The sequence below is a fragment of the Mesoplodon bidens genome (genome assembly GCF_964165515.1).
Source record: "Mesoplodon bidens genome assembly, chromosome: 17".
NCBI classification, from domain to species: domain Eukaryota; kingdom Metazoa; phylum Chordata; class Mammalia; order Artiodactyla; family Ziphiidae; genus Mesoplodon; species Mesoplodon bidens.
The window spans coordinates 46,817,533-46,842,296 of record NC_138174.1 but is presented as its reverse complement, the minus strand read 5'-3'; positions in this window follow the sequence as shown (position 1 = coordinate 46,842,296).

Sequence of the window (24,764 nt, the reverse complement as noted above, 5' to 3'; positions counted from 1 at the left end):
CACCTGGGGAGCTTTGACAGCTCCCCAATGACCAGGTTGTACTCCATATCTATTACACAGATTCTCTGGGTGTGTCATGCAGACATCAGTAAGTTGTAAAGCTCTTTAAGTGATTTCAACGTGCAGCCAAGTTTAGGAAACAGTAGTGTAGACCAGTAGTTCTCAAAGAGTGGTCTAGAGACAGACAGTATCAGCATCACCTAAAAATACAAATCCTATGCATGGTATTGGAGAAGTGACAAAGTCATTAAAACACATATTGCTGGAAATACCACCACCAGAGTTTCTTATTCAGTAGGTCTGGGGGCCTGCGCATTGGTATTCCAAATAAGTTCCCAGGGGATATTGATCCTGATGCTGCTGGTCTGGGAGCTGCACTTTGAGAACCACTGGCAAAGGCAGTGCTTCTCAAACTCTCATGTGCATATGGTCACCTAGGAAAATTATTAAATTGCAAATTTTGATTCCGTAGGTCTAGGGTAGGACCTAAAGTTCCCTATATCTAACCAATTCTCTGGTTATGCCAATGCTGTTGGTCCTCAGATGACACACTGAGTGTAAGAAGACAGATAAGAAGAGGTGAAGCTGGAAAGGTAGTTAGGGACTAGGTCATGAATAGCCTTATAATGTTTAGGATGATTTCATATCAGCTTTAAAAAAGTAAGTTATAGTATGTTCATGGCTGGTTGGTTTCTTCCATCATTTTGCTTTGTCTTCCACAGCATCAACTTTAGCTTCTTAAGATAGCAGCCAAGAGTAATCAAGGTTATACCCTTTTACTGTTTACCTCAATATGGGAAGAGAGAACTCTCCTATTTGTGGAATAAAACTTCCTCACTTCAGTCTTAGAGTGGACCAACTTAGTCACCATATCCACAGTTCCATCAATAAATGTCAGCAGTGGAATGTCCAGCATCAATTTTCTCAGCCCTGGGTTCCAAAATCCATTATTGGCGAGGGGGGTGGGATCATCATGACTGGCTAGTCTAAGCAAGATCTGCCTCTGAAGCAAATGTCAATTCCTAAAATTATTTTTCTGCATAGTAGGAGGATAGGACTGGGAATGGATGGGGTCAATCACAATTAGCACTACAAACCATGATGTCTTGCTAAAGTATTTTTTTCTGAAGACTTTCAGGAATCATTGAAAAATTTTAAGTAGAAAGGTTGCAACATCAGATGTGCCTTTGAACAAGAACACTAGATTTTGGAGGTAAGTAACTTGTAGTGTAGTGCAAGAAAGCCAATGAGGAAGATATTGCATTCATCAAAAGTTAATGGTGGCTTCATCTTAGGCCATAGTAGGGCAAATGGAAGAGTCTGAGAGACTAGGTGATGATTTGCTGTGGGTTAGGGAAACAGAGGACTTGAAAGCCACTCACATGTTTCTGGTTTTGATAAGGAACATATGAGGGGGAGAAGGTTTTGGCTTGGGATAGTGGAAGAGGGAGGGGGGTGAATCAAGGAGTAAGGTGGGCGGAAGATGACAGGTTTAGTTTTAAGCATATCATCTGAAGTTCCAAGAAGACGTCCAGATAAAATTACCCAAAGGCAGTTTGAACTACCTGTATAGGTCTGGACCTCAAAGGAAAGGACAGGGCTGAAGATATAGAATCAGGAATCTCTATATGGTCAAAAAGTTCGTTCGGGTTTTCCCATAATATCTTGTGGAAAAACCTGAATGAACTTTTCAGCCAACCCAATAGATGGTGGTGTAGAGTATGAAGAGAGGTCAAGACAGAGCCATAGGGGAATTAGGGAATCCTGACATTCAAGGGGAGGACAGACAAAAAGATGTTTATAAACGAGACTGAGAAAGATCAGGTTGGTTATCAGACAGACCACAGAAGAATGCGGTATTGCAGACTCTAATGTTCATGGTAGACACAAAAGTTCATGGTAGAGATTGCCCCAAAAGTACAGGAAAGTGTTCAGGGAATTAAGCTGCCACAGGCTAATTAGATAATATATATCAGAGTGTATGGACTTAGAGCAGAGATGAAGAATGAATGATTTAAGGTGGTGGGGTTAGCAGGTGTAGACAATCCTTCCATGACAATCATCTGTGGAGGCCTGTAACTAAAGGGGAACTTGGGATTTTTTTTCTTTGTTATTGTTAAGGAGAAATCAAACTTATAACAATCGTTATACTTGTTGCAATTTTGTCCAGGAGCAGGCTCATAGCAGCTCTTGAGAGAGGATTGAGTTCATCACTCTCCAACTCTATGTTAAGAAACATCACAGTGATAGCTTTAAATTTGTTATAGTGGGATACATACACCCCAGAAATTGACAAATGCTCCAAATCAATGCTTCTTCCCCCTAGAGTGCCAGTTAAATATTTACTAGCATGTTACTGTCTTTAGTTAAATTTTAGAAGCTACAATGGATTTTTTCATGTTTTTGGCTGCTCAGCATCTAAATTCCCCTTGCTGTTTGGGGAGTTTCTGATTTCAAAAGTTCTGGTGAAGAGCAGAGCCCATTTTCCACTTCCAAAGCTGAAAAGATCCATGCCCCTGGCAGCCAGGATTAGAACACATGACACTCCTTTCTGGACTTTAATTCTGAAGAAAGTGATATGAATTAAAAAAAAAAAAGGCAGTGAAATCCATATGAAAGAGGAAAATTCTAAGAATAGTCAATTCCAATTATACAAAAGAACAATTTAACAGAAGCTATGGAGCTGTAAACTGAACTTAGGCAGCATCACTCAAACCCCACAAGTTTTAAAAGCTAGCAACACACTTGGAGAAGATACTTTGCACATATAGAAAAAAGATTATTACACAGAATATATTTTGAACCTCACCTATAAATCAATAAGAAAAAGACAAATCACCACCAGAAAAATAGAAAAGAGATATGAGCAGGTAATTTACAGAAGAAAGAACCAGGATGGAAAAATTCACAAAAAGATGATCCAACTTGCTAATAATTGGGATAGATCAAAATAAAAATAATTTGAAATCCAATTTCATACTTGGATTGGCAAAAATGAAAAAGTCTGGCAATACCACATGGTAGCAAGCAAGAAGAAAAAAAATCTTACCATACTAATAGGATAGAAAATAGATACAATTACATTGGGAAGTAACTGTGCAATATGTAATAAAGTGTAAAGTGTGCATACCTTCCTACCCAGATTTTCTACTTCTCATTCTAGAGCTGTAGTTCTCAACTGAAAGCTGCTCATTAGAATTATCTGCAAGGCTTTTAAGAGACAGGCTTGGAGATCTTATCTTAATAAGTCTGGGATATGACCCTTGAGGACCATTGTCCCAGAGAAACGGTCACACTTGTGTGCAAGGAGACAGGGAAATGTTTATGTTTATAAAGACAAAAATTTGGTAACAAACTAAATGGCTATCAACAAGGGAATGTCTAAATACAATGTGACATATGTGTTTGTAAATGTAATAAAGGTGTATATACATGTACAGAGACACACAGACACACACATTAGAGAAAAGAAAGCTGAAGCATGTTTCCTTGTTAATGGAAAAATGCAAAGGTAACAGAAAAGAACAAACTTGACTCCACATTGGATCTATTCCTTTAGCTCTAAGCCTTGTGCTCTGTTGCCTATGCTTAGTCGTGCTGGCTCTGCACCTTTTGTAAAAGAATGTTGCCTCTAGCCTGAAATATACATTTCAGAGCCATACTCAAGCCTCTGACCTTTAAAAGTATAACACTTTTCCATTCACATAGAGATAAATAGTTGTAGAACAGAGAATGACATTTGTCTTGTTGAAGGTTTACAGGAACATGATGAACAGGCCTACATGGACAGCTGCAAGAACAAAGGATTCCTGCAGCAAGAAATTTGCAGCAACCAGCCACACCCTCTCCCCTTTTACTATAAAAGAAGCCTAAATTCTACCTCAGGTAATGTGGTTCTTTGGGACACTAGTCCACCTTCTTCTCAGTCTGCTGGCTTTCTGAATAAAGTCACTATTGTTTGCCCCAACAACTTGTATCTTGATTTATTAGCCTGTCATACGGCAAGCAGTATGAGCTTGGACTTGGTAATAGAAAGATCCAGGAGAGATGGAAGGTATATAAGAGAAGGATTGACTGATGCAGCCAGGTAGGTCCTTGATGAGGGAGGATCCAAGAACTTCTTTGGAGGATGGAGCCAAAAAAACAGGAGGAGGACTTGGTCTTCAGAAGATTTAGTTAAGTAACAGGAGAGGATCTCTTCTACTTGACAAAAGTAAAGGAGTCAAGAATGAAGATCTGCACTCATCCATCCATTCCTCTCCCAACAGCCATTCATGAAGTGCCTGCAGGTAAGTGTGCAGTGAAGTTTTGGGAAGTGAATTTGAAGGGATTCTGCCTGGAAATTGAAGGGGTGGTCTATTTTCTCAGTGAAGGAGATAAATCATCTGCTGAGGGGTGGAGAGTTAGACAGTAAGGCAGTTAGTAACTGTATTTCTAGAATGCGAAAGTGTTTTAAGTAATCTTTATTGTTTTTCAATTTACTTGTTGGTTAATCCAGTAAAAGTGTTTTCATTTTTAGAACTAACCTTCTGTTTCTAATTTTTCCAAGACCAGAGCAAGTTTTAAAAAAAAAAAAAATTTTTTTTTACTTAAGCAATTGGCATTTTATAAACTATTGAAAGGACAATCATTTACAAAGGAATCCATTTCTGCATGTGGTTTATCACATCAGAGACAGATCTTTGAATAACGTCAACTAGACTTTATAATCCTAATACAAGGACTTCACAATTATTTGTGGACAAAAATAAATTTATTTTTGGAACACTATTGATATTTTCAGCTTTATTGGCATTTAAAAATTGAACCAAATCAATTGAACATAAGTCAGAGTCAAGTTGAGAAACTGCACTTCCTGATTAGAAATTGAGGCCACACATCTTTTCCCAAGGGCATACACAAAGGTTTGAGCTCTCTGAATAGGCCAGCCAGCAGCATATGGATAGAATGTATTAAACAAAAGAACCAATAATGTGACTGCAGTGTTTGAAGGCTTCCAAAAAGAGCAATTGAACTAATTTTGGCATTAGCTATTTCACAAGAAAAGAAACTATGAGAAAATGGAGATCTAAAAATGTTCTTTCACTGGAGACCTATTATCAATTGCACATACAGTTATTGAAGTTGCTCTTACATTCTACACCTGCAGCACTGAGTGAGATAGTTATTTTATTCTTTGCTCATTAGAACAAGCAGACCTCCCAGAAAGCAATGTGCATTCTTATTTTTTTAATGGATTTATGGACTCAAAGTATTGAATACCAAATTTTCTGTGGGTTACTAAAAAGGCACAGAGGGATTCTAGAACAGACTGGTTGTCAGAGTCCAGGCGCCTTGTATCCAAGGAAATAGACTTAATTTAATCCAGGTGACTGGCTATTCAACACAATCTTTTCTTAATTAGTGGTACCTTGACCTCTTCTTGTGGAGTCCCTTTCATGATCTACATTTCTTGCAACTAACTAGTCTTATTTTCCCACATGACTTCCCACAGTTTAATTGTCATAGAAAAATTTTTTTTAATTCCTTCAATTTGAAGTATATCCAAGTAGCTAAGAAGAGGCAACTGTTCTTTGCACTAGTTTTGTGGAGGTAATTTTTTTCCCAAAGAATGAAAATTGTGAAAGGCAATTCTTGTATCCTCAAGAATCTTAGCAGCAACACTAGTGATAACAGATATTTAAACAGGGATATGTTTTCCATTTCAAGTGTGGAAAGCAAAATTCTAAGAGAGCCCCAAGATTCTTCACTCTAAGTATGTACATTATCCCAGTTATTCAGCCAAACGATAATCTAGGGTACTGCTGTAAAGGGATTTTGTAGATATAAAAAAGTCCCCAATCAGTTGACTTTAAATTAGGGAGATTATCCTGCGCCTAACTTTATCAGGTGAGCCCTTAAAGAAGTCAGAGAGATTCTCCTGTCAGTCTTGAAGAAGCAAACTGGCATCATATGGAGAGGGCTTTGTGGCACGGAACTGTGGGGGCTCTAGTTGCTGAATACCTCAGTCCTAGACCCACAAGGAACCTAACTCTGTCAATAACCAGTGAGCTTGGAAGAGGACCCAGAGCCTCAGACAGGATCAGAGCTCTGGCTGACACCTTGATTTCAGCCTGGGGATACCCTGAGCAAGGACCCAGCTAAGCCATTCCCACACTGTTAACCCTCCAACACTTTGAGGTAAAAAATTTGTGTTGTTTTAAGCCACTAAGTTTTTAGGGTTTCCACAGAAAACTAATACGCTAAGGGAGTGCTGATCTAGCTTCTTGACTTGAAGGTAGAATATTAACTTTTTACTTGTCTTCTAGTTTCTAGAGCATGGGGATCCAGCTTCTGTATGAAATACAGTTTTAGAGAGTGTAACTTCCAGGTGTTATTGGCATAATACTTTCAAATGTCCGAGTGAGAGAAATGGTAGAGAAGATAATCTAAAACAGAATTATCCACATTTTTTGACCTTCATGCACTTGCTGGATGAAGCTCATCTTAATGATACTCTCCCATGACTGTATCCTGTTTAATTCCCATTCACAGACTGTAACTATATCCTTTTCTCTCCACAGTTAACAAAGCAAATGATTGAAAGTGACACTATAATAGTGATAATCGTGAATCCACTCTGATTTATTTTAAAAAGCAATTTGCTTTCAATATTTGGAACTTTAGTTACTAATACACTTGTGACAAACCTCACTACTATTGTTTCTTCATCAAAGAGGAAAGCATCTTCCTTTTCTTCCCCTCCCCTTCCCCTCCCTCTCTGCCTCCTCCTTCTTTTTCTTCAGATTCAGTGAAGACTGATAGAGAATTTATTGTGTAAAAGACAGTGTAAGTATTATAAAATTGGCTTCCTATGTCTGCTACTCCAAAGTAATTCTATTAATTGGATCAAGAAGATCTGTGATAACCAAGTCTTCTTCCACCTATCAGCCCCTGACTATACCTTCCTTAACTTTCTAGTAAGTACCATACTGTTTTGATTACTGTAGCTTTGTAATATATTTTGAAATCAGGAAGTGTGATGTCTCCAGCTTTGTTCTTCTTGTTCAAAATTGCATTGCTATTCAGGGTTTTTTTGTGTGTGTGGTTCAGATGAATTTTGGACTTTTTTTCTATTTCTGTAAAAAATACCATTAAACATTTGGTAAGGATTGCATGCAATCTGTAGAACACTTTGGATAGTATGGACATGTTAACTATATTAATTTTTCCAATCCATGAATATGAAATATCTTTCCATTTTTGTGTCTTTTTAAATTTCTTTCATCAATGCCTTATAGTTTTCATCTATAAGGGTCACCTATATAGTTTTCTCCTTCTGAAAGACCACGAAGTCTCTCACCTTCCTGGTTAAGTTTATTCCTAAGTATTTTCAGAGATTTCTGAACAGGGAAGAAAGCTGGTCATAACCTCTTCATAGTTTTCTTGTAAAACCAGAGTTGAAAATGGAAGGAGTAAGGATATCAGAATAATCTCAGAGCTCAGGCTGCAACCAGAGGATCAGTTTAAGTGCAGTGTTGTCTTGACAGGTCTTAGACAGCAACAGGACACTAGGTGCCTAGGAAAGGTCATCTAGGAGACTCAGGGAGTAGAGGTGTGTGCTTACCCTATGCATCTGCTTAGCATTTAGGGTCCACTACAGAGCTGGAAGGAACACACGTTGGGTTAGGAAAGATGAAACCTGGCTGGAAGGAACATGGTGTTCATGGATATGAAAAATCGCTGGATAAAACACAGTCCACAACCCATCCACCGTTGTCCGCACTGACTGATGAAGTTACCAATCAAGTGGTGGTCTTTGGAGCTGGGAGAAACCTGAAGAAAGTCATTTTTTAAGCAAAGATCATGGGTCCACAAGCCTCAACTCACTCCATGAATGTCGCTGGACCTAAGCTCTGGTTTGAGTGGGTTTCTCAGGAGACTCTTCCCCCTACAGGGTTTTTGAGAAAAACAAGGCATGGCCCTTTACAGTAGGGCTTGAGCTGGGACAGAGCTCACCTACTGTATATGTGTGGCCAGGACAGATTGCAGGGATAGGGCATTGATGAAGTGGGAGGTGGTGGGTGGGGAGAGAAGGGAATGGTCCTGGCTGGAGAAGTGTGGCAGAGACTAGGGAAGGGGCATGCTGTCTGAGAGAAGCACTACCAGGCCAAGTGAACAGGATGTGGTTCTGGTGGGAGGGGAGTGACCATGGACTAACACAGGGCCCAACCAGCAAAGTGGCCTTGGAGGGAAAGGAATGGTGGGTGAGGGAGGAGACGAGGTTAGAACAGAGTGTATTTGCCAAGACCCAATGGATAGAGGCATGGCCTTGTGGAAGGGGTGTGGTGGGTTGGAGGGGACATGGTTACAGTGGAGCACAAGGAGTGAGGCCCAAGGGACATGGATATTCAGAGGACCCAGTCTGGCCACAGGAGAGTAATACAAGGTAGGCAGCATACTGTAAGGAACAAAAAGAACTTCACTGGGAGCTTGTGGCAGAATCAAGGCAAAGCACAGAGGATTAGTCTGGAAAGGAAAAGCATGATATACAGGAGAGAAGGAATGTGTCCTGCGAGAAAACACATGGCCCTGTGGAGCCAAGAGACATGGCCTCAGAAAGTTGGGTGTGGCCATAAAGAAGCATGGGTACATGACTGGCAGTGGCCACGGCCAGAGGGGAGTAGAATTAAGGACATGAGGGAGCATGGTCCAGCGGGAGTGTGGAGGTGGGCATAGCCATAACTGAGGGGATATGGCTCCTACCAGACCACGAGAAGCACAAAAGTCCATTAATTTATACCTAGCACAATTCCTTGTCTCTCCTCAAAGCCCTTCCTCCTTCCATAATTCTTTGTTCTTATTGACAATTCTCTCCCACAAGTCTCTGTTCTCTTCCACAGTTCTCTCTTTCCTCAAAGCCTCTGTTTTCTCCCATAATTCCAGGTCTCAACTACAATTCTCAGCAGCTATGATGAAGCACTGGATATGGCCATGGATAACCACTGTGTGTGGCCCCAGCAGGAGTTGTGGGGCAGGAGGGGGAGGATCATGAAGGAGTAAAGGTGGCTTGGCTTTGGAGGGAGGGGCTTGACTCAGACAGACAGTGAAGGCAGTGGCCAGAAGTGACGGGGGTGGACCCTGTGGGAAACGCTGGTAGAAGAGCAGTTGTGAATTACTTCTATCTCCCCACATTATCTTCTTTCCAGTAATTCCCTCTACCATAATTTTCTGTTCTCATTCACATTTCTTTCTCTCACAGTGCCTTGTGGGCACTCATATTCCTCTGTGCTCTCCCACAATCCTCCATGTTCTCCCACATTTCTCTTTTCTCCCCCAGAATTCTCCACTCTCTCCCCAAATTCTGTCTGTCCCAGGATTCTCTGTTTTCTCCCACAATTCTCTGCAGTGCCTCAGTAGGGGGAGTAGCTTCACTAGTGACCCTGAATGGGAAGTGTGACCATGGAAAGCCTAGGGTGGACTTAGCGGGAAAGGTAGGTTTGCACCATTTGGGGACACGATGGTCAATGAAGGTGGGGTGGCCAGTGCAGGAGAAGCAGGTCAAAGTGCCCAAAGCTAAAAGGATCTCATTCAGGAATGCTTCCTTCCTCCCTCCCTCCCTTCCTTCTAAAGTGTACCCTTTTTGTATTTGCTCTAGAAAGGCTACACAGTTGAAGCAATATGATCACTTCCATATTTAATGTAATTGGGCCCAGAGTTTACAGAGGAATTGAGGTTATTCTTCAAATCAGCTATACAGAACTGCTTCTGTATTTGTTGGGAATACTGTTGTTGAAAGCAATTATTCTTTCTCTCCACAAATACTTATTGAAGGAATCTCTGTGCCAGACACTGAGCTAAGAGCTAGGGACAAACTGATGAATAAGACACACCCTCTTTCTCAAGAAAGTATGACGTGGTATATAGCACAAGTTTTAACAAAGGCACAGATTCAGCCTGGAAATCTCAGAGGTGTTTGAGCTGTCTTGAAGTAGCAGTATTAACAAGGAAGAATTGAGTGGCAAGTGAGGAGTGAGAAATAATAAAAGGAATTGGGACCGCAGAGCATGAAGAAATAGAGCTGGTGACTAACCAGGGACTGGCAAGGAGTCAGTATGGCTGGAAAATGGGGGAAGCCTAGTGGTGTTGGTGGGAAATGAGACTCCAGACATGGATAGAGGACTGTGGTCTTCAAGATAATGGGAAGCCATTGAAAAACTATTCAGGAGCTCAACACAATCATAACTGAGTTTTAGAAAGGTCATTCTTACAAAAGTGTAGAGGATAAGTAGGAGGGGGTAAGACTGGATTCAGAGAAACTGGTTATAAGGTGAGCCCAACGGTATATTGTAGGAAATGATGGGATCTTGAACTAAGACAGTAATTAATATTTGAAGAAGAGAGATATTTAAGAGATTTAGAGTATCCTTCATTGTCCCCTATATAAAATGTTAGAAAATGTCTTGTCTTCCCTGAGTTGGAAAGGGCATGGATTTTAGAATCAGATAATCCTCAGTTTAAATCTCAGCTCTCCACATATTAGCTGAGTAGAGAAATATCTCAAGTCTTCAAGTTCCTTATCCATCAAATGGGAATAGCAATATCTAGCTCACAAAGCTGTAAACATTAGTAAACATACATAAAGTGCTAGCGTATAACTCGAACTTTGTGGTTGACCTTTATGTTACTCACATATTTTAATTTTTTTCTTTAGATTGCAGGAAGTTCAGAGTTAAATATAATACGAATCAACAGAAATCCTATTACACCTCATGACCAGCATATATGCTTTCACTATCTTCTAATATTTTTATTATATTAACTTTATTGAATAGTTGGTCCTTTACTGTAAACAATCTTATGTTCCTTTTGGAAAAAAAAAGTGAATACGAAATATGTAGATGGATGGATAGACAAATGGATGCATGGATGGATCTATGGATGTCGATCAGTATAACCTTGACCTTGATTATAAACCAACCCCAAATTTAGTGGTTTAAAACAACAACCCTTTTTTAGCTCACAATTCAGTGGGTCAGCTGGAATGACTTCAGCTGGGACAGCTCAGTTTTGTTCCATTTGGTATTAGCTAGAGTCAATCATGCTTTGTTGTCAGTTGGAAGCCAATGACCCCACTCACATTTTCGGTTGCCTGTTGGCTATTGGCAGGGACGAAGAAGGTAACTGAGCTAGCCTAGGTTGTAGGGTTCTCGAGAGCAGTGTAACAGGGCTACTTGCACTGAAAGCACTTTTTAGTTCCCTTCATCAGGTTTGCTAATGTGACACTGACCAAAGCAAGTACCATGGACAATTCCAGACTCAAGGACCAGAGAAACTGAACTCCACTTTTGATGGGAGGAGCTCAAAGTCATATCGCAAATGGATGGAAAGAATTTGTGGCCATTTTTTTGTAATCTTCCACCACCTGAGCTAGCTTAGTATCTTTCATATGGTAATTGTTTCAGAGTTCTTTGACTAAGTTTCCACGGCTATAATGCAATAATCCTTTACCATTCACATTCTTGCTATTTGAGGATCTCCAGCTCCCTGTAAAGTCCTGAGGGTGCATCCTGGGGGTCCCCCAAAGAGTGTCTCATTATTCTCAGTTGCTTCCAACCTGAAGATATTTTCCCTTTTGCACCAGCCTCCTTCCCCCTCATTGGATATCCCAGACCTACCAGATGCTGCTCTCCTCATGGGCATTTAATCTGCTTGCTAATCTAACTCCTTTATCACTGGTGCAGCAGAGTCTTTCAGGCATAAACCTACCCAGTGTCTTGTGGCACTGCTGGGAGAAGGCCATCCTTCCCTTTTCACAATTCCACTCTTGGTTAGTGGAATACCAAGTGTCTCATAGTGTTTTTGTATGTTTGTTTGTTTTGTTTGTTTGTTTTTTGCGGTACGTGGGCCTCTCACTCTTGTGGCCGCTCCTGTTGCGGAGCACAAGCTCCAGACGCGCAGGCTCAGCGGCCATGGCTCACGGGCCCAGGCGCTCCGCGGCATGCGGGATCTTCCCAGACCAGGGCACGAACCTGTGTCCCCTGCATCGGCAGGCGGACTCTCAACCACTGCACCACCAGGGAAGCCCTCTCATAGTGTTTTGAGAACACACTTGTACATTTTCCATATGGATTGCCTCCCATTCCCACCAATCATGGTTCCACTGGTTGTAGAGGTGTTGTGAGCAACACTGAATCAGAAGACGAATCCAAGTTTATAATCAATTCATCTTCAGGATGCTCCAACCAGTGACTAAATCTTGTTCACCTGACTCCTTCCTTCGTTGTGAGGTTTTTTTTTCCCCCAAGACTCCTTGGGACAATATCACCAGTTCAACGAACATAATCAGATATGTCTGAATCTCAGATAAGTGCTATTACTGTCCCCAATTTGTAGATGGGGAAACTGAGGCTTAGAAGGAAATTCAGAAAATTGCCCTTGGTCTCATAGCAAGTACATAGCACAGCTGCGATTTGAACTCAGGCACTCTGACCCCAAAGCTCATTCACTTAGTAGCCTCACTATAGTCTATCCCCTAAATGTAAATTATTCCACTAGGTATATACATTTCAGCATTTCTGCTTAAAATTTAGGTGTTGTGAATACAATGCACAAGAGCTGTTTTCTTTGTGCTAAAAGAGGACAATTGAAGCCAACCTGAGTAAAGACAGGAAAGTTTCTCCTTTTAGGAGAAATTCCAGTGTAGTCGTGGTAATAAGATACTAGCTGTCTGGTTTGTGGCTCTGTACTTTGCAATATAATATAGTATTGTACTTTTAAGTATGCTACTCTGTGAAGCCATGGACATGATGGCTTTGCCAGAGAAGAAAGAGAAGAAAAAGGAACTGTGGTAGAAACAGAAGAAGGAACTACTCAGGACATGCCTCCAAATTTCAAGGGTGTCGTGGTGTGATAAAAAGAGCAGGAAACATGCATTCAGATTGTCATGGGTCCCCAAACCGATTTCCCCTTTACCAGCTGTGATGTTGAGCAAATAATTTAAACCTCATTTTTCTCTACTGAAAAAAAGGGTTACATCACCTCCCATATAATGTTGTGAGTGTTAAATAAGCTAATGTATGCAAAGCATCTTAGGCAAGTAGCTGGCCCAGAAATATGTCCACTTAAGAAACTGCATCTACTATTATAAACTTTAAACCTTTTGAAACAAGGTAGAAAAATCAGTAATTATTATGAGAAAAGGAAAACGGAAAAGTTGCCAGCCAACAAACACAGCTTTTGTTCAGTATCAGTTCTCTTATAGTCAACATGTTCTTAGTCTGTTTCTTATATCCTTTTCCATGTTTTTTTTCAATCCTGGCTCCATGGATGGGTTAGTTCTCATTTGCCCTAAGATCAGTAGACTTATTCTTTTTACTTTCCCTTTTCTTTTCTTTTTTTTTTTTTTTTTTTTGCCGTACGCAGGCCTCTCACTGTTATGGCCTCTCCCGTTGCGGAGCACAGGCTCCGGACGCGCAGGCTCAGCGGCCACGGCTCACGGGCCCAGCCGCTCCGCGGTATGTGGGATCTTCCTGGACCAGGGCACGAATCCGTGTCCCCTGCATCGGCAGGCGGACTCCCAACCAGTGCGCCACCAAGGAAGCCCTCCCTTTTCTTTTCTTTTTCTTCAAATATTATCCCATAACGTCCTTCTTTGCCGGGGCGGCGGGGTGGGGGGTGGGGGCGTTGACTTTGCACTGGTTCTTGAAGAATTTTAACGGGTAGAGAATGCAACAAATCTGACCATCTATGATATTTGCAAAGACTAGTGAGCAGCTTGGTGTGTCTGGAACACAGCATATTACTGGGGGAATTTTTTGTAAAGGGAATTAGAGGGAAAGTGATAGAGCACTATGAATCCCAAAGTAAGAAATGCAGATTTTACTGTAGGCAGTGGAGGCTTTTGAAGGTCTCTGAAGAGGCAAATGACATTTCAGATCTGTATAATAGGAAGATAACTGTGACACCAGTATAAAATTAGATAAAAGTGAATAATGGATTCAAGTGAACAGAGACTGGAGGTGGGGAGATCATTTAAGATCATTTAGAGTCATGGCAAGAACCCTGAAAAGCTATGAGGATGACCTGACCCAACCAGAACCATGGGAATGAGAAGATAGGATAAGGTCCAAGAGGCATTTGCCTAGCTGAATCTGCATTTGTTCCATATAAAGTGTCCACTCCATGGCAATAACTCTTCTAGGTACCAGAGACACAAAGTGAACACAGTTACCAAAGGTAACTGTGCCTTGGGGGAAATTTTAGGTGGTGAGGAATGTGCTGTAGAATAATATAGCTGAGAAGGAAAAAGGGAGCCCTGGGTGAGAACCGCTGTCTCAGAGAGAGAACTCAGTGGGGGTCTTTAATACAGTGGCACAAAGAGTCCATGATGGAGCAAGCTTGGGGACCCAGCAGGGAGATATTTCCAGGATGAGTAGCCAGCAGGCACCAAGTCAGGAGCTTCAGTGTGAATTCTCAGACCAGCAAAATGGTTAGACTCTGGAACAGGGAGCAGGAAGGTGAAAGCAGTAGGAGATAAGCAAGCAGGGGCGTCTAGAGGGCTAGTTCTTGGAGGTCACTTAAAAGATCTTTTGGCTTTTACTCTGAGTACGATGGAAGCTCTTTTGCATGTTTTGTGATTCATTTATTACTAATTAACTTAGCCATACTTAGGCATGTAACTGAAACCTTTCTGCATCTCAATTTCCTCATCTTTAAAATGGGTAGAAGAACTGTAAGCCATATGTGGTTGGTGTGAGCATTAAATGCCTGTTGAAAGGCACTTGAGTGTTGACCAGGTATGTGGATTGAATGGGTGGGAGAGTGACCTTTCGGGTCAACACAACTAGATCATGGTGGCATTTTCTGGAAACATAGGAAGAGAGCCAGACTGGTGAACAAGGTGCTGTGTGACATCCAGGTGGTTGTCCTGGTGTGGCTGGTTCTATGGGCGTGGACTCCGGAAAGAGGTGTCGCCTGGAGACATGGATTTCAGAGAAGGAAGGCGGAGAAGTAGGGTAGTCACTACATTTTTACATAAGTTGCTGTTAAGCCTTCAAAAATCTTTCGTCCACTACTGCCACACATTGTCATTGTCTCCTAATGTTGAAGGAGAGTCTCATTAAACTAAATTGTAAAACAATTCTGTAATCATCATTCTTAATCCTCCTTCTCCTGGCACAGGCACACAAACCTCCTTCTAATGGTTTGCCTTTAACTCTAGATGTCATAAAACAGGTGTCCAGTGGAGACCTGGCACCAGAAAAGGCTTGACGGCCTTGCCCTCTTTTCTACAGCAACTTCCAAGTTCAGAATGGAACACACCTGCACACACACACCTTCCACCATTAGGTACTTTTCCCATTTGTTTGTTTCTGCTTTCCCGATTCTTTTTGTGTCTTCTTCCCTTTTAAAGTATATGTCCAGGCTATATACACATCCTCACATCCTCCATTTTTCCATTTGCAATATTATTATCACTCACTTTGATGGATTTACCTAGGTTTAACTGATTCCTGATCTCACTAGTCAGTGTCATTCAGATACACACCCATATGTATTTAAGCATTATGCATAATGACATCACCTGCCAAAGATACAAGGGGGTGGTGTCCATGAGAGAAGGCCTTTCTTTTCTTTTCCTTCCCTTCCCTTTCCTTTCCTTTCCTTTCTTTCCTTTCCTTTCCTTTCCTCTCCTTTCCTTTCCTTTCCTTTCCTTCCCTTTCCTTCCCTTTCTTTTCCTTTCCTTTCTTTCCTTTCCTTTCCTCCCTTCTCCTCTCCTCTCCTCTCCTTTCCTCTCCTCTCCTTTCCTCTCCTTTCCTTTCCTTCCCTTCCCTTCCCTTTCCTTTCCTTCCCTTTCCTTCCCTTTCTTTTCCTTTCCTTTCTTTCCTTTCCTTTCCTCCCTTCTCCTCTCCTCTCCTCTCCTTTCCTCTCCTCTCCTTTCCTCTCCTTTCCTTTCCTTCCCTTCCCTTCCCTTTCCTTTCCTTTCCTTTCCTTTCCTTTCCTTTCCTTTCCTTTCCTTTCCTTTCCTTCCCTTTCCTTCCCTTTCTTTCCTTTCCTTTCCTCCCTTCTCTCCTCTCCTCTCCTCTCCTCTCCTTTCCTTTCCTCTCCTCTCTTCTCCTCTCCTCTCCTCTCCTCCCTTCTCCTCTCATTTCCTCCTTTCCTTTCCTTTCCCAAACAGTGTTCTTAGGATTGAAACAAAGTAGGACCCTGTGGGGCACTGCCGGGTGCAGATCCTTTCCATGTCCCCCGTTTTCTGTTTGTAGGAAATAGGCTTCATTCAGTCCCCTTGACCTTCCCTGAGTTCCAAAGGGCAAATTCAAACAGTTGCTAATCAGAAAAGGGAGAAAAGGCAGATACTCAGAGGAGCAATCAAGAAAAAATAAATAGTACAGTGATAAAGCAGGGTCCTGGTTCCTCCTCAAAGGATATATATATATATATATATATATATATATATATATATATATATATATATATATATATATATAATCTTTGAGTTCTTCTGCAGGAACTAAGGTCCCCCCCCCCTCAGGTGGAGGATGGTAAAGTCAGGCTGAGCACAAGATTCCTGGAACACCATCCTGCTACCTCACCACCAAACTATCAGAAGAAAGCCTGTACACAGTGGAAGATAACGAAGACTCTCTCCCTCTCCCCAAATGATTAACTGTGATTAACTTCCCCTTTCTCCCTTTACAAACTTTCATGGTGGGGCAGAATCTTTGGAGTTGGTTATTGGATATGAGTCCACCTTCTCCCCAGGTTGCCAGCCTCTTGAATAAGGCAAACTTTCCTGTCCGACCAACACTTTTCTCTCAAGTATTGACTTTCGAACATCAAGTTTGGTAACAGAATGGCTCTGGGGGGATCCATGGAGCCCAGAGTTGAGAGCTGAGAGGGCCACCTTGTGCATGCCCGCATTTCTTACTCTGAGAAGGGAGATGCCATACCCACTGCCATGTCTAACATCCTCCGTACTCCTACAGGTTTAGACCCTCTACATGGAAAACCTTAGTTTGCCTTCTTGCTTGAACCATATTATTCCCCACACCTTTCTTATTTAAGCAGATCCCATGATTTTCCCTAAGCCTCCATTCCTTAAAGTCACATGTCACATGATTTTGTAACCAATATCTATCTGTTTCTACTATCTTCCTTCTGTCTTTTTTCTAACCCTCACCCCCTTACATTAGGAGACTGGTAATTTCCATCTTTTTCCCATTGCAGTTGAAAAGAACTGCTGAAGGTGTGGGCAGGCAGGCAACCCTTCAGAAGGAATTCAGCCATGGTGTCAGCCAACCCAGGAGGCTGCTCTTCTGCTGGAATTTCTGCTCCCAAGTCATTTGCTTTCTCTGATCTGCGTGACTTTGTACCTAGTTGAATACTGTGAACCACTTTCCTCCACCCCAAGCGTGCCTTAACCTTCCCCCATTTTTGTTGGGCTAACTCCTCCTTGTTCTTAGGTTTTGTAACCTCTGCTTTTGTTGGTAAGTATAACACCCATTTCGCCCCAAGGCTACAATAGGTGTTTCTGTCTGTGTGTGCAGATCAATGTGTGTGTGTGTGTGTGTGTGTGTATACATATCCTCCATAGTCACCCAATATTGTATGGTCATTGTCCTGGGGCTTTTCTGCCTTCCCATTTAGATTGTGACCCCTGCTGAGGTCACTTCAGTCTCACTGACACCAGTATTGAGCCTGAGCGGATTCTGGAAAGATGCTTATTAAATGAATATGTGCATTTCTTCATTCTTTCATCGTCATGCTAACATTAAATAAGATGATGTATATTACTTTACCCACATAAAACCTTTTTTTATTCTCACTTTTACCTTCTCTTGATGTCTTTTTTCCCTCCTAAAATCATTTCTTAAAAGATTATCTATTATATGAAATTTCTCCTTCAATGTCACCAGAATCTATTTTTATAGCATCACCCTTTTTCTTTTTTCTTGCATACTTTGAAGTGTTTTGAGGTTTGCCTTTATTTTCACCTGTATCAATCATCTTACCATCCTGAGACTAGTATTCTCAAGCAGTATAGCAAGTTGTCTCAAAATCATTAAACTTTTTTCAAACTACATATCCTCATCAAGAGAGTCTATGGGATTCCCATTTTCCCACCCTACACAACTTTATTTTAGAACTAGCCACCATTTCAGATGGATGATTTTTATATCTATCAAGTGTGTTGGGACTAAAAAAGTAAATAGTTGAAAACTACTCAGTACTATATAAATATGTTTCAACTGAACTTTGATTTTATTTATGAGTGATTATGAAATGAATCACAACTCGGATTTGCAAGAGAAAAAAGGATTTATTTATCTTAAGTCTATTACAAGTTCCTTTTTACCAGGAAAGTGGGAAATCAGTTGCAATTTCTCTGGGGTTCCAACCTCTTTTTTTCCAGAATTGGGCTTTGGGTCCTCTGACATCATTCCTTGATTATTCATTCAAGAAATATTTATTTAGCTCTTACTGTGTGATAGGCAGTGTTTCAGGCTCTGGGATATAGCCGAGAGCAAAGAAAGTTTCTGCTTTCATAGAAACAAATATACACATACATACGTATGTAAGTAAACATATGTGTATGTACTGTTAAGTGGAGATACATATTATGAAGAAAAATAGCATGGGGTGTATGGGGACAGGAAATCCTAGGTGGGAGCTACTATTTAAGATAGGTTGGTCAAGACAGGGCTTTCTGATATGGTGATATTTGAGCCCTAGGAAAGGGCAAGTACTCAGAAGGAATAAGTATAGATATGCAAATAGAAAGGGAAGGGAAGATAAGACTGATCCCTGGGGCTTTCCAGATGTAATAGAAAAGGAGTATCAGTAAAGAAGACTAAGAATAGGTTCTGGAGGTAGGAGGAGAACCAGGAGGTGTAGAAAGCAAGAAACCCAGTGAAGAAAGTGCCTCAAGAGGAAGGGGCCAACAAGCTGTAGTCAGTGCTTCTGGTAGTATGAGTGAGATGAGGACTGAGCACTGACCACCTGTGGAAGGCTGTCCTCTCTGAGATGGCACTTGCCCCCTCTGGCCCTCTACCACCGGTTTATACAGGTCCCTTTCCATTGGGTTCAACGTTTTCCACCTGCTCTGTGAGCCACGTTTGTGTTCCAGGAACCAACCTACTTCACTGAAGCCATACTCAGGTATGGGGTCCAATGAGGCTAAGACACTAACTACTGTCAGGGAGGAAGAAAATTTCCTCTACTCTTCTAGGTCCTTCTAGCTGGTCTAAGAATTAAACTGACATGGGACAGATTGACAGGAGGAAATCAAACAAAAGTTTTAGAGCAACTGTACTTGGGAGAGACCAGGAAAACTGAGTATCTCACCGAAATGGCCGAAGCCCTCAACTTAAATACCATCTTCAGCTAAAGACAAAAGATATTGGGGGTAGATGTTCTGTTATCCTTTAATCCTTGTCTGAATTCAAGGGTCTGCCAGTCCCAAACCAGGGATTTCACAGGGGAGGAGGACTCTGGGAACAAGCCCTCTATCTAAATTCTTTTAGGCAGTTAAGGAGGAAGGTCAAAGGTTCTTCCTGAGTCTTGGGCCTTCACATGCCAAACAAACACGTTTTGGGGTGGCAAATTTTGCTCCCTTATACTACTTAGACACAGGAGGAAGCTATTTCTTCAGGAGGATCCTAAGACATCTTCCAGAGTAAGTGTATAAAATGGAACACAGGTTTCTTCTTCTCTAGGTTTTCTAAAACCCATTCAGAAGACCCTGCTGTCCCCACCTTCATGTTCCTCAAAATGAGAAGGAGTGAAGCTCAGGGTCCTTTTCAGAGACCAACCAGCACCTAAATTCTTCTCCTTTGACTTCAAATTGTACGTATTTCCTACAACGCAGGAAGTCTTTATTTAGTGGAAGAATGATGGGTGGAGACTTGTTACGTATTCTCTCTTCTACATTGTCTAAACTCTGAATTCTTTCAGGTTCCCTCAGGACCTACACTTTTACCCAAAACTTGCTGCTAATAACCATTCCCTGATGTGAGGAGCATAGCATGGCAGCCCCTTGAATTCAGAGAAGGATTAAAGGATAACAGAAAACACCAAGGTGAGTCTTATTTTTGTCCCAATTTCTTTACCTTTCTATTTTTTACTGTAGGTTTCTTTATTTATTTTACTTGCAGTTAGCAACATGTGTTTTGACTCTGGAGAAAGGGAAGTGATCTCTGCAATCTTCTTCCTTTAATCCTCCCCGAAGGAGGAGCAATTTTGATTTGGGTCTGTCTGCTCCCAAAGTGCTGAGTGAAAGATATCTTCTAAGGGACAAGCATCACCAGACACATCCACATGGCCATCTTCTGTCTGTTTCTTCCTGTTAAGGGCCAGGCTGCTCCCTCAGGGGAGGATGTAGGATCTTGGGATCTTGTTTTGGTTCTGGCTGTCCTTTCATGTTTTCTCTTCCTCTAGCTTGGTAGCCAAAGACTCTCAGGCCAACTTGTTTGTGAACACCACAAGTAAACAGGCTTTTTTAATTCCATTTTATTTTTGTTGTTGCTGTTTATTTTCTTTCTGATTTCAATTTTCCCTGTTACTGGCAGAAGGACATGATTCTAGCCTTTCCTTCCATTATAGGGGTAGAGCTGAGTTTTGGCTTTGGAATAGGGGAGAGAGTGAAGAGAACAAAATAGTTCTTGTGGTCTTTAAACCAAAACTTTTTATTTTTTAAGTTTTATTCAGACATAATTCACATAACATAAAATTCACCATTTGAAAGTGTACAATACAATGTTTTTTTGTATATTTACTATGTTAAAGAACCATTATCACCATCTAATCCCAGAACATTTCCATCACCCCGAAAGAAACCTCTTACCCACTAGCAGTCACTTCCCAATTTCCCCTCCCTCAGCCCCTGGTAATCACTCATCTACTTTATGTCCCTATGGATTTGTCTATTCTGGGCATTTCATATAAATGGAATCATATATATATATATGGCCTTTTGTGTCTGGTTTCTTTTACTTAGATAATGTTTAGGTTTTATTCATTTAGGGAAAAGGAAACTTCTACATGGTTCCGTATAGCTCATTAGAAGTTGGCATTGACATTCACAACCCCAGACTCAGCATATCATTGTAGAATACTGTACCTTTCATTGCCTTGTTTGCCATTGTTCCATCAATATCAGGGGACCTGTAGCCAAGGCTGGCTGGGCCCACTGGCTATTTGGGTATTCTAGGACACCTTGGCCATAATACTTAATAACAGTATCCAAAGGATATGAATATCCCATTTTCATAGAAACAACTCACTTCATGCCTCCTGTGGAAAACATAACTTATAAGAGGAGCAAAAGTGCATATCCTTTGAGTATTTTCTTGTTGTGTATTTTATTTGTCCTATTCTAATAGGATTTCCTCATCATCCTAAATCTTGACCAACTCTTTCAGTGTTAATGATAAATTAGTGTAATTATATGATTAGAAAGTACAGTCATTACTACCTCAATTTTATATAACCTTGATTTCTCCTTATACTTAAAGCTTTCCAACAATACTGGACCACTTATATAGGAAATGTGCTGTGTGTGAGTGTGTGTGTGTGTGTGTGTGTGCGTGCAGGTGTGTTCCATTCTGAATTTATGCAGTATACATTATTCATCTCAGACATGTCTGGTCACATGTGGCAAGCTGGTGGGAAAATCCATGCAAGAAAAATGTCTCCTTAGATGGAAGCATGAGGTACATCCTGAGACAGATGTTAGCCATGGACTTGGTCTTGTAAGAATGCTCCTGGTGGCCAAAAACAGGCATATCCATGCTTCCTGGCAGTGATCAACCCGATCCGTGGCACAGGAAGTGTTGCCAGCAGCACTGGCAGTTCTGAGAGCACCAGATGGCCAGCTGTGCTCCCCAGGTGGGCATGGGTAGCCGTGAGAATTGTAAACCCAACTCAAGCAACTCCTCTCTGCTTGTAGTGCTGAGAGGACCAGTAGCTGACATCACTGGGAGCAGGAAAGAAGAAATCAGTGTATACCACATGGTAGATAAAAAGACTTATCAGTGAGCCCACAGGAGACACCCTTGGAGACTCTTCATAATAATTGAAGGTGATCTTGAGGGGGGTCCATGATAGTATATAACTAGGAAAGACAAAGAAAAATTATCAGTCTGATCTCATTTTTACCCCAGGACTGATGCACTTAAAAAACACTGATCAGTTTTATAAACAAGAGAGAGAAAAAATATATATATATATATATAATATATATGATATTCATACATATGTAAATAATAAAATTATATTATATATAGTGATTGTTTAAATTCACAGGCTACTTTTTTATTATTTCCAACCAGGGGCCTAATCAAGTTTCAAAAATCACTCAAAAGGGCAACAACTCAAATAAATGGAGAGGTCTAATCTTACTCAGCAGTTTCCTGTTTAGCCTGAGGAAGTAGCAGTGTTTCCTAAAAACTATTTCCTATTTCCCATTCTCTTCTCTCCCTCCTATCATTTTAAGAGACAACGTCCAACAGGGAAAAACAGTTAGAGAAAGCGAAGGGGCTCTATTACTTACCGGCTGGTGATCTTAGACAAGTTAATTAATATCTCTGAACCTCAGAGTCTTTGTACGTAAAAAGAGGGATAAAATACCACCTACCTGTTGATATGTGGAGAGGCTTAACTGGATTCGGATCCGTAAAGTGAGTAGGAAAATGCCTTGCATGGTGGGCTCTCAGTCAATGGTAGTCCTCTACGTTTTCTTGCTGCCGTGGTCTGGGCCCCTTGAGGAGACCACCCTGGATGGCGTTGAAAAGGCAAGTCCTGGAAGAGAGCTCTCCAAGGAAGCCCATGGCAGCCAGTGCCACAGGCACACTTCTCTCTGGGAACGCCATAAGCTCCTGCCTCTGTCATCCATTTGCTGCCTTCCTTGCCTCTTCTTCAGATGCCATTTAGCCTTGGACTTCTTCCAGCCAGTAGAATAAGCAAGGTCTCCCCAGGCTCACGCAGAACTGGGCAGCCTCTGGCACCTCTGCGTCACTCTCTCTGCCACAATCCTCTGACCAGGCAAGGCCAGTCCCCCTCCCCACTCCTGACTCATCCCCAGGTTCCAATTCCTACACCAGTAGCTAAGGACCACCAAGGATAAAGCATCACCATCGGACTTTCCTTCTCCTCTTACATATTCTGCCCTCCCTCCTCCTTCCCCACATCCCTCCTCAATTTATTCCTTTCTTCCATTTTCTAGGTTCTCTTTTGAGGTTGATGAGGGAGAAAATAAAGCTCTAGAAACAATGGATCCCATTGTCTCAGTATTTCCAGAAATGACCGATTAGTATCAACTCTGTCAAACTGAAAATCATCATAGTTTTTGGCACTCACCGAACTTTACATAGACAACACTAAACAATTTTACCCTTGCATAAGAAGAGATCCCAAGATCATTCCTAAGGAAAAATCTGACCTCAACATCAGACATCCCGTGACCATCTCCTGGGAAGGTGCTTCACTCCTTATCTGAATGTGGAGTCGAGTCAGTTGTATGAATTGCTCACACATGCCCCTCATTGTATGGCTCGAGTCCAACACATAAGGGGTCTCCCTTCAGCCAGGAGCTAGGAGCTAGTCCGTGTCATGCAGTAGTTAAAAGCCCAGCTGTGGCACCAGGCTTCTGAGATTTCAAGCTATTGGTGATAGGTAAATCTAATAAAGTCTTTGTTTTCTGATATATAAAGTAGGTAGACTAGCAGTTATTAGCTCATAAATTTGTATGAGACTTATGTGCTACAAACAAGGCCTGAAATATAGTAAGTGTTCAAGAGCGTAAGCTAGTATTACTGTTGTTGTTGATAATTTTCTAAGATGAGGCTAGAGAACTTAACTTTGAGCTGACTGTTTTAAGCTAAATTGAGGGAAGTAAAAATATGTACATAATAAGTAAAGAAGATACATAAAGACGATTGTTTGAGACAGTGGTCCTCAAACTTTCATGTACATTAGAATCACTGGAAGCCTTGTGAAGATACAGATTTCTGGCCTCCACTCCCAGAATTTCTGTCAGTAGGTCTGGGGTGGGGAAAGAAAATTTGCATTTCTAACCAGTTGATGCTGATGTGATGGTCTGCAGGCCATACTTTGAGCAGCAAAAATTTAGGGTATTTCTCTTTTAGAAAAGTAATATGGTTTTTTATCAATGGTTGATACAAAACATGGCCACATGTTTCTATAATTTTTCTTCTGAGAAAACAGAGTTGAGGTGTGGCTTACCCGCTTTCAATGCCCTGTATAAACACCCATGTTAGGTTGAGGCTTCACTCAACAGTCTTAGGAATTGAGCATCCGTGATGTGTCAGGTACTGTCCTAGAAATACATCAGTGGGTAAGACAGACACTCTCCCTGCCCTCATGGGGGCTAATGGCCTCCGGGGGTGATAGGCATTCAGCAAATAATTACATGGATGAAAAATTACATTTACTATTGAGTGAAAAAATGCTTTCATTCTCATTTCAGCTCTGTGAAATAATACAAATATTATGGTTCTATATTAGAGCTAAGAAAAAAAGTACAGAATCAAGTAATTTAAGGGCTGGCATTACCCTTAGAAATCACTTTTTAAAACTCTTATTGCAAATGGAGTTAAAGAACTTCCTCAAAGTGACAGAAGTAATTAACATCAACACTAGAATTAGACTTTTATTTGAATTTTCTTTTCGTACTGTCTGAAAATGGAAAAGACGGCCTTGGTGTTTTATAGCACATATACTATATACAACATAACAACTCTGGTAGTAAGAGTGAAATAATAACA